Genomic DNA, 11499 nt, shown 5'->3' with positions numbered 1-11499 from the left:
GAAAAGGAAATTCAATGTAAAAGGTGATAAAGGTATATTTATAGGATATTCCTGCAAAAGTAGAGCATACAAATGTTTGAATTTGTCCACTCACAAAATCATAGAAAGTGCACATGTGAGAATTGATGACTTTGTAGAAAAGAGTGAAGAAGAAAGACAAAAGAAACCACAAGATTATAGAAGATTTGTCTACTATGAACTTGAGACATTGCCAAACATATTTGACAAAAAGAAGACTTTATCTTCTGAGCTCCCCAAGTCTCCAATAGTTACTGAGTTACAGGAAGTGCAAACCAAGTCAAAGGGACCTGATTCACATTCAAAGGCTACCAAGTTATTGCATGCCAAGTTTGAAGGATCTAAGCCATATATAGAAGGACCCGAGCCTAAAGTTGAGATTCAAAATGAAGATAGTACAACTCATTCAAAAGTCAAAGAACATGTATTAGCTAAATATGTTAGAAGGCATCCTGCACCTGATCAAATGACTAGAGATAAATCAGATGGAACTATGACAAGAAGCAAACTAAAAGGTACATGTTTACTTGCTGAATTTGAACCTAGAAGTGTTAAAGATGCACTGGAAAATGAAATTTGGATTGAGGCTATGAATGAAGAAATAGAACCAAATAGAAAAGAATAAAACTTGGACTCTTGTTCCTAGGCCCAAGGATAAAAATGTAATTGGTACAAAATGGGTATTCAGAAATAAGCTGAATGAAGATCGAAAGGTATTAAGAAACAAAACAAGACTAGTATGCAAAGGTTATTCTCAAGAAGAAGGTATTGACTATGGTGAAACTTTTTCCCCTATTGCAAGACTAGTAGGTGTTAGGACTTTACTAGCATATGCAGCTCATAGAGGATTCAAAGTATATCAGGTGGATGTTAAATCTACATTCTTGATGAGGAAGTCTACATTGAGCAGCCTGAAGGTTTTGTTGATCCTAACAAAAGAGAAATGGTTTGCAAACTATATAAAGCTTTATATAGTCTAACAAGCTCCCAAAGCTTGGTATGAAAGATTACATAACTATTTGATACAGATTGATTTTTAAAAAACTAATGATAATAGTAGTCTGTATATCACTTGGAAGGACTAGATGAGAAAATTGTGTTAGCTGAAATATTTGTGGATGATACTCTATTTATAGGAGATGATGACTTATGAAAAGTATTTTTAGAACAAATGAATAAAGAATATGAGATGTCCATGTTTGGTGAAATAAAATTCTTTGTTGGATTGTAGATATAGCAGAATAAAAATGGTATCTACATTACTCAATCTAAGTATGTCAAAGAGATACTCAAGAAATTTGGAATGGAGGATTCAAAACTAGTTGGAACCCCCATGTGTACTAGACTTAAGCTTACCAAAGATGATGACTCCAAAGAAGTAGATCAGACCTTATACAGATCAATGATTGAGAAATTACAAGATGTAGTACATACAAGGCCTAATATTGCCTTAGTAGTTGAGATAGTAGCAAGATTCTCAACAAAACCTAGAGAAAACCACATGATGGCAATAAAAAGAATCTTGAGATATCTAAAAGGTACTAAAGAATATGGCTTATGGTACAAACTTGGAGGAAATCTTGACTTAAAAGTATTTACTGATTTTGATTGGGCAAGAAATCTTGATGACAAAAAAAGAACTAATGGTGGAGCATTCTTTCTTGGCAAAAGACTAGTATCTTGGACAAGCAAGAAGGAAAACTATACATCTCAATCCATAGCAGAGGCAGAATATGTGGCTACAATAGTAAATTGCTCTAACATTGTTTGGTTCAAACAATTGTTGGAAGGAATGAAGGTTGAAATAAAAGAGCTAGTTGTCATATATTGTGATAACACCAGTGCAATCAACATATCAAAGAATCTAGTAATGCATTCCAAAAAAAAGTATATTGCTATAAAATTTCACTTCTTAAGAGAGTTAGTGCAAGACAAAGAAGCCAAATTGGAATATGTGAATACAAAAGAATAGATTGTTGACATCTTCACCAAGCCATTACCTAAGGATGCAATTTTGTATCTAAGGGGTAAGTTAGGGGTCATTCCCCTATCTGAAGTTCACTAAATAAATTTTAGTGATGTATCAATAGGAACTAAGTAGAAGATCAATTAGTTGATATAGTATTAGCAAGGACATATTGTAGATGAATCTGTACTAAAGGTACATTGACACTAATTAGTATTGTCTTTGGCATGTGTTATCAAAGAGGGAGAATTTGTTATCAAAGAGTGAGAAATTTATTGTCATATCTTTCTAAAATTTTGTAATTCCAAGAAGGAGAAGCTAAGTAGTTCCTTCACAAAGGGAGAATACTATAGGGAAATCAAAGAGGGAGAAACTTTCTAATAGAGGGAGTCTTGTTCTCAAAATTTTATTGTGCCATATGTTGTGTTGCCATCAATGCTAAAGAGGGAGATTGTTGGATAAAATTGATTAATTTTGTGTTGTTCTTGATGTTACACAAATGTCATATCAATTGACTAACAATGCATGTTGATCTCACTTGGTCAAAGAAGACAATTTTTCTAGTCTATCGAGCATTCTTAAGTTTACTCTGTATAGAAGGCAATATCTACCGAGATCACTCAAGCATCGAAGGAAGTTATGCAGAAAAGAATGTTAACTGAGCTCACTCAATTAATGAAAGGAAAGTTGAACAAAGTTAGTATTAACTGAGTTAACTTGGTTTCCAAAGGAATTTTATAAATTCATAGTGTTAACCAAGCTCCTATTGGTTAACACGTGAAATCACTTCACAATCAGTTTCTATCAAGTTGGGTCAGCTACCAAAGGATTTTTGCATGGAAAGCTTAATTATTTTACCTATTGATTCTAGTCGACTGAGGTAATGAATATTGTAATACCCCAAAATTGCCTCATTGCCATGATACCAATTCCGGTCTATTTCTGACCAATCCTAAAGACCTATTCCATTAGGCAAATTCTTATTCGGCTACTCACTACTTGACTTAATTGTCAGATGCAGAAAACCCTAATCTACATTCATCATGCTTATTATTTTATTCTTATAGTATTTACTCATATTAGTCACATTAAAACTATTGATTAATATTTAATTTAATTACTAAGTATTTATACTTTAATTAAATTAAATTATATCCTAAGGCTAATGTACTATGGAATTAAATTTATTTAATTTAATAAATGTGTCTATTTTAATTAATTAAATAAAATTATTTAATTAAATGGAGTACTTACTTCTAATTAATTAAACAAAGTTATTTAATTAAATGGGAAGCCATTCCTAATTAATTAAATGAAGTTATTTAATTAAATAAGAAAAGTGTCTCTAACTAATTAAATAGAATTATTTAATTAAATAGAAAAGGTAATTATGAGAGCATATCTCATTTTATTAAATTAAATATCTCACTAAAATCTCTCTTTAGTTCAAAAAGGGAAATTTTCAATTCACTGTTGAATAAAAAGGAATTAAATCAGTTAACTCCTTATTCTACTCAAATTAAATCAGTTAACTTCCTCTAATTTGGGAATCTTCCTTTATGACTGAACTTCACCTTTAATCTTGACCGTTGATTGAAATCAATCTCAACTGTTGATGGATTCCAGGAAAGTCTATTTAAAAAACCCTCATCTCTTCATTTTGGAGAGGATGAATTTGGAATTTGCATCAAATTGCTGCTGGAATTCATACTCACATTTGCTCACATTTGCTCATATTTTACATACATTTGCATCCTTAACTTAATTTCATTTAGCATAATATGCATATGATTAATTTAGTTTCCTTTACTTGTTCTTAGATTAGAATGCATTTCTCATTCTAGATTAATCTGCATAATCATATAGATTAATTTTATTGCTTAAATCCTTCATTCTTAGAGGGTCTGGTTGCTTACACCTCAAATCTGAGTATATCTAACAAGCAATTCCCTTTAGATAGAAGGCAACAAGTCGCCTTGTTGGCTGATTTTCAGATGAACAATCCAATGTTCATTCTAGGATGAATCCGCAAATAAGGACCATGTTGAAGTGTGTGTTAGTATAGGCCACATTTTCACACATACATTTCTGGTGCCCACCGTGGGGCAGAGGAAATTAATTTTTCTGGCCTCTTTCTGCATTTTTTCTAATCATTTTTTTATTCTCTATCCATATTATTTTGTATAGATTCGAGAATCTTCACGTGAGACTATTTATTTTCGCGCGAGGATCCAAAATCTTTGCACGAAGATTCTTTCCATATCGCGCAAGAAAGTGCCTAAGCATGCAAAATTTTGCGTCACACCTATTTCTTCGCACAAGCCATAATAGAATTTTGCGTGGGTCGTAAAACTTCTTCGTGCAGACTGTCAAGAATTTCGTGCAAGACTCTGCTAACAAATGCTATTTTTTGCATTGATTTTCATGTTTTTTGGTTTTTCTGCTAACTGTTCACTGTTTCTAGTTTTTTTTTTTTCTAATTTTTTGGAATAGCATAACAGCGGTTTGCAGGACAATTGGAAAAGCGTGATAAAGTTTCTAAAAATAGGTAAAACATCTACTAAGCACGTTGTGACGATTACCGGGTAATTCTCTTTGACTGATAACACTTCATTTGGACCTAAAAAGAACATATCTTATGTCAAGCTTGTGTGTGTTTCCTTCCATGTTCTCATTTTACAACACATGCATAATTTGATACTAGGTTGTGATCTCTATTAGTTTCATCTAGCAGGCTTAGTTACTAGTGATAGATCTAATTAGCTATCTTGGGTTATTGGACTTGCTAATCCGTCCGCCCCTCATTTCACCTTGTGGTTGCAAGATCATCACCACATTAAAGGGGAGGGGTCTACAAGAAAGAAGCATTAAATGCTCCACTAGGCAACCCTTTTGTGCTTTCTAGAACTCACTAGTTTTTGAGTTGTGGACTTGTTTTGTCTGGTGTGAGCGGTTAAATGTTCTACATCTTTGGACTCACCTCGCATTAGTTAAAGCATTAAGTGTACCACCTTGTGCTCTTTGATTACTTTTGGATAGATTTTCTTTCGAGAATTAACATCTGTACACACATAGTAATTAGGCCCCATGAACACTATTCGTGGATCTTGAGGGAGTGGGTTCCTAGTGAAACTCCTCTCTAAGACAGATTCCTTGTAGGTGGGGAGGATACTTTGAGCATCTCACAGATAGATGAATCTTCAACTTGTTGATTGAGGCATCCTTTCTCCAGAGAGGTTGATAGATCACTGGGAGTTGATATCATAGATCTTTAAGAGATACTCTTAGTTTAGTGTGTCAGATTAACCTGTCTTCTTTGATTGGGCTAAAAGTGAAAAGGTGTCAAGACCTTAAATCTAGAAGCTAAGTCCCCTTGTGGTACACTATTGTGAGTCGGTCACCTTTAGAGAGGGTTAACCGTAGTGGACAATCCCTCTACAGGGCAAATTGGATTGACGGAACCTCGAGTGGTAATAGCCATTTTTGACATGGTAGTGACAACCGCTATATAAATGTCCTTGTGGAAGAAATCTCCATGGGTGTGGTTCATTATGGGTTGTCAAATCTCCACAGTAGCTCTTGAAGATTAAGTTCTCAGACTATGTTGAAACCTCAGTGCACTAGGATTGGAGGTCACCCCTGTGAGTTATAAAAGTTACAGAGTCAAAACATTACTAAAAACTTTAGAGAGGCCAACTTTTCACTTTCTAGAAATGTGTGCAATGATTGAAAAACTCTTTGAAAACATACACAAATAGCTCTCCTAGGTATTAGCACAAACTAAGTCACTTGATTGTTCATGCGCAAGGTTGCTTTTTCCCTTGCTCATTGTTTTTAGATGTGCTTGAAATCACCTACTTGCTGTTCTACATGCCTGTTCATCTACCTAGTTATTGAAACGATCAAAATTTGTCAAAATCAGTTGCTGTTGTAAAACTAGTCTGCCTTCTCATGCGAAATCATTTTGGTCTTGCACAAAATCATCTGGTCCTCGCGTGAAATCATTTTATTCTCGCACGAAATTAAAATGTTGTTATGAGTCTTTGCGCGGCCCTGTGAACTTCTTCGTGCGAAATTAAATTACTGTCACTGACTTTCGCACGAGCTAAAAAACCTCTTCTCACGATCTGTGAAACTTTTTCGCGTGGCTTGTAAAGGTTTTCCGCACAAGATCTTGTGTCAGCATTACCAATTTGGGTCTATTTTAGCTGTCTACGGCCTACACACTATCTTTTTCTACATTTTTTTATCACTCTCTATCTGCAAATAGTCCTGAAATAGCAACACTTCACTTAGCTAAAGACTTGTGTCTTACACCTTGACTAGTCTCATCTCATAAGTAATTTTTTTGGTCTTTGTCTTAATGCTTGTCATACTTTGTGTCACATTGGTCATAATCTCTGGTTGTTCTAGCCTTTAAATCAGACCATTTGTGCCTTAGTGAACAACATTCTTACTATTATCTTGTCCTTTTTGAGACTCAGTCTTAGTGTAGTCCTTGTCCAGGTTCTAGCTTCTTGTCCTTGTCTATGACTATCACAACCAGAAGCAGCAACGTGGTTTATCCCTATAACCTTAAATATGGTCATGCTAGGGGTCGTAACCGCAATAGAGGTCGCTTACCTTTCATTATGCAATCTGTATCCAGTTTGGCTAGTGAGGCATCTTCACGATCTCCCTCACCTGCTAGGTCATCTCGAGTTCAACAAACATTTTCCAAAAATTTGCAACAAATTAGGATTCCTTTTTACCAAGAGGATATTGAGACAGGTAGAGGTCTTGCATTCCCAAACACAATGTATGATCCTTTTTCCAGAGACCCTTTTGAAACACAACATATGGAAACTGAACACGTTCCTATAATGACTAATCGTGAACCTGAACATGGTAGTCATAGTCGATATCAAGAACCACCTAGGGATGACAAAGAGAAAGAGAAAGACTATGACACTGATGAGAAACAAGAAGAGGTGGAAATCCTCCCTAAACACATAGAAAAATGTCGAAGAGATAAAAACTTTTAGAAGGTCATGGGAATCCTAATCAACGAAGAGAAAGAAAAATACTTTCTCAAACTTGCCCAAGAGGTAGCAAAGTTACCTTCTCATTTCAATCTAGAAACCATTGTCAAAACTGAAGAAGAAACTAAGACTTCCAAACTCCAAAAATAATTGAAAATTATGCAAGACCAATTGGCTCAGATGATGCAAGAGAAAGAGAAACCCACAAAGACATACACATTGGATGCTCTTTGTTCATTTCCATTTGACAAAAGCATAAACATGCTGCCTTTCCCACGAGGCGTAGAACTACCCAAATATGACAAGTATTTTGGTACTACTGATCTCCAAGATCACTTGCGGGAATTTGGTGCTATGTCTACAGAGTTTATACACAATCAAACATACCTCATGCATTTATTCCCTAGAAGCCTAGGTGGTCAGGCTTTGGAGTGGTTCTCACATTTACCTCCTGGTACCAAGACGTTTGACAAAATTGCCAATTCATTTGTTCAGCAATATTCTCATAACATTCAACATCCTGTAAATATTCGAGATCTATGCAACCTTAAACAGAAGGTTGGTGAGCCTTTTCTCACTTTCCTCCAATGGTGGAGACAACTATACACTAAGTATTCTCATAAAATCCTAGAAACGAAGAAGCTTGACATTTTCACTGATAACCTCTTACCTTATTTTGGGTATAGAGTCCAACTACAAGGTCCATGTACCTTTGAAGACATGATTACACAGGCTATCCATATCGAAGAATTTATGGTCAAGAAAGGTGAGCTCACTCTTCAGAGAGACACAAAACAAGGTTCCACTTCCAACAGGGGTAAAACCCAACATGTCAACAAGAACTAAGAAATTGTACATGATGGGATTGTTGACAATGTCACATCCAAACCTGCTAAAATGGTATTTAATTTCACAGACTGCCTCAAAGTGGCCAAAAATGTTGAGAAGCCTCCCCCTGACAACAAGATGTCTAGGAACAAACCGAGAAACTCATGGACAACATGACCCAAGCGAGAGTATACACCTTTGGGAGAACCTTTGGATGTGGTTTACAAAACATTGCTACAACACAAGCTTATCTCACTAATGGATAACCCTCGTCCCTATGATCCACAACCACATCCACCATGGTGGAATGAAACCTCATTTTGTGAGTATCACCAAAAAAAGGGACACAAAACCAACAACTGTATAAACTTGTGTCATAAAGTCCAGGACATGATTAATGCTGGTGATCTTGTGGTACATGGACATAACAAAAACTCAAACCACAAGGCGTTCAAAGAGCCTTTCCCAGCTTATGAAAAAGGAGAGACTTCGAAACTAGAACCCTACAATAAGGTCAACTATACATATTCCAATGATGACAATGTCATTCACATGGTTGAACTTGTAGATTCTAAATACTGCGATGTTATTACCATAAAGGGGAAACAAGATAACGCAAATCCAAGACCCCATTTGTCTTGAGAAGCCCTACTTCCAATAAGATGGATAATGATTCTTTGCAACACTATGCTAACGTTGTTACTCATTCTCATGCGAAGTTGTTGCTCAAAGGCCCTGCACCTTCTACTTCAAATCTTGAACAACACAAAGATAAAGCCCTTGCTGGTCCATCCGGTAAAGGTGCAAAACACACAATGAACTTGACTGCAATGAGTTATAGTGTTCTCGATCAGTTGAAATGAACTAATGCTTAGATTTCCATCTTTGAGCTGCTTAAAATCTCACCTGCTCACAGGAAAATTCTAGACAAAGCCCTCACTGAGGCAAACGTTCCTCAAAATCTTGATCTTGAGCGATTTCAATCCATGGTAGGTAACCTGACCTCACCTTATCTTATGACCTTCTTCGAGGAGGATGATAACTCGCTGAATCATCCACACAATCAGCCTCTACACATTGAGGTTATGATTCACCAAACACATGTTCGTCAGGTACTCATTGACAATGGTGCTGGCCTAAATATTGTCTCTACTACTTTGCTTAGACAATTGGATTATTCTGAGGACTCTGTTGACCCTCAACGAAAGATCACTATTAAAGCATATGATGAAGTGGAATGAAAGTCACTAGGTCTTGTGATTTTACCAATTCGTGTCGGTCCTGTCGAAAGGGATGTCACCTGTTAGGTGCTTGACATTCCCTTAGCCTACAACATTCTGTTGGGACGGCCATGGATACATGAGATGCACATTGTGCCATCCACATACCACCAATGCATCAAATTCCCATTTCATGGTTTCGAAGTCACTATTCCTGCCACTACTAGCTACACCTGCAATATGCTCAAAGCTGCTGAAACTTTCATCCCTGCTAACCGTGAATCTACCAATTGTCATGACAATAAGCTAAAACAAATTGAGCAGTCATTCGAATTGAAGGAAACTAGTATGGGAGAGTACCACATTGAACCGATGCTATCATTAACGTCTCTCCTAGAGTCCCCTTGACATTTTGGGAGACCCTTAGAGGCAAAGAAATCGTTTGTGCTAACACCTCAGACCAAGTATAATGGAACTTTCGTTAAGGCTACAGCTCCCTTAGAAGATGAAAGTGAAAACAGAGCCATTGCTACATGGCTTTACAAAGAAGAGGCTCCAATGGACCTACCAGAACAAGCTCGAGAAATCACTCCTAAAAAATATGGACCTGGTCTTAGGCTTATGAATCATTTTGGTTACAAGGGAACTGGCCCTATTGGATGCAATAACAATGGCCTAATTGATCCTATCAAAGCAAAAGCTCAAAGCAATAGTGACACAACTGGCCTAGGGTTTAAGAAGGTCCCTTTCCATTTGGGATCAAATCAATTCATCCCCAAACCGGAGAGTTCATCTGAAAATGAGTCACAAGCTGAGTTAGATACTCAAGAGGATGAATCTGATGATGAGGATTCCTACCCTCATCCTATTCATTATGATCTTGCTAAATTCTTTACTGATCCATATGACTTTGTGCCACGTGTTAGCACTGTGGATGATACTAGTGATTCTTTTGAGGACAATACTGAGCGACTCAAATATCATTCAGAAAAGGGAGAATCTAGTCAGTCATGTCATATTGAGTATTTGTGTAAGAATCTAGAGGCTGAAGGAGAGTATGTCCCTATCATTGTTGGGGAGTTCTATAGTCTCTCACCATGTAGCACCGATTCTCATGAATATGAGTTTGACAATCTTTCAGAAGCTACTACTGATAAAGACATTGACCAAGTGCATGTCTATGAAAATTGAATCGAAGTCGGTGAAACGTCTAGGGTTAGGTCACGAGGTCTAATCCAACTAGTGTCCTAGAGTCATCAATTCCTAAAATTAGTATTCTGAGGCATTTGAATACACCTGTGGATGAGGTCGCTATAATTCTCAAATTGCTGGTCCATGCACTTAATGATTATACTGTGAACACAATTGAACTAGCCACTACTCTCTCACTCGCACATCCCGAGCTTATAGACTGGAACCCCAATGCATCTAACGAAGTCTCTACATTCCAAAATGACTATGCTCTTGCCTGTTACCTAAATGCTATTGACCTTGTAACATCTTCCACCAATGAGCAGAGTATCAACATGACTAAGGCTGACATTAAATATCTCAGTCACATAATTTTAAAAAAAATGAAAGAGGTCTGATGGTGAAAACCACATTGTGACAGTGTCGGATCCCAAAACAGTAAAAACAAAAGATGTATCCAAGGGTGAAAACCTCTCTAAGGTGCCCGTGGATGAGATATTTGATGTCCTCCCCAATCACTTTTAGGAGAGATCATCAGTGTTAATAGAGCCGACGCAGCCAATTAACCTGGGCACAGAACAATATCCTCATGTGATACATCTGGCACAGTCATTGTCACCTGAAGAGAATGAACAATTCATTGCCTTTTTCAATGAAAAGAAAATAAATTTTGCTTGGACATATTCTGACATGCCAAGATTGGATCCTAATCTTATCATGCATCACTTGTCCATAGCACTAGGCATCAAACCAGTTAAACAGAAGCTTCAAAAAATACACCCTCATGTTGCATTGCTCATCAAAGCTGAATTGGAGAAACTTCTAAAGGCTGGTTTCACCCATGCAATTGATTATGCTAAATGGATATCCAATATTGTTCATGTTTCCAAGCACAATAAATCTATCAGAGTTTGTACAAACTTCCATGATCTTAACTTGGCATGTCCTAAAGATAACTTTTCGCTCCTTAATATTGATATGATCATAGACATGATGGCTGGCTATGAGATGTACTCACTTATGGATGGTTTTTCTGGATACAATCAGATAAAAATTGTGCCAGAATACCAAGAGAAAATGGCTTTCACATGTGCATGGGGAACCTTTTGTTGGAATGTGATGACATTTGGTTTGAAGAATGCTGGTGCTACATATCAACGGGTTGTTACTACAATTTTCTATGGCATGATGCATAGAACCATGGAGGACTACGTTGATGATACCTTGGTCAAAAGTGCTAAATGAAATACTCATC

This window comes from Cupressus sempervirens, chromosome 5 (genome assembly GCF_028749045.1).
Source record: "Cupressus sempervirens isolate cs-2001-9-10 chromosome 5, ASM2874904v1, whole genome shotgun sequence".
Lineage (NCBI taxonomy): Eukaryota > Viridiplantae > Streptophyta > Pinopsida > Cupressales > Cupressaceae > Cupressus > Cupressus sempervirens.
This window is presented reverse-complemented; position numbering follows the sequence as displayed.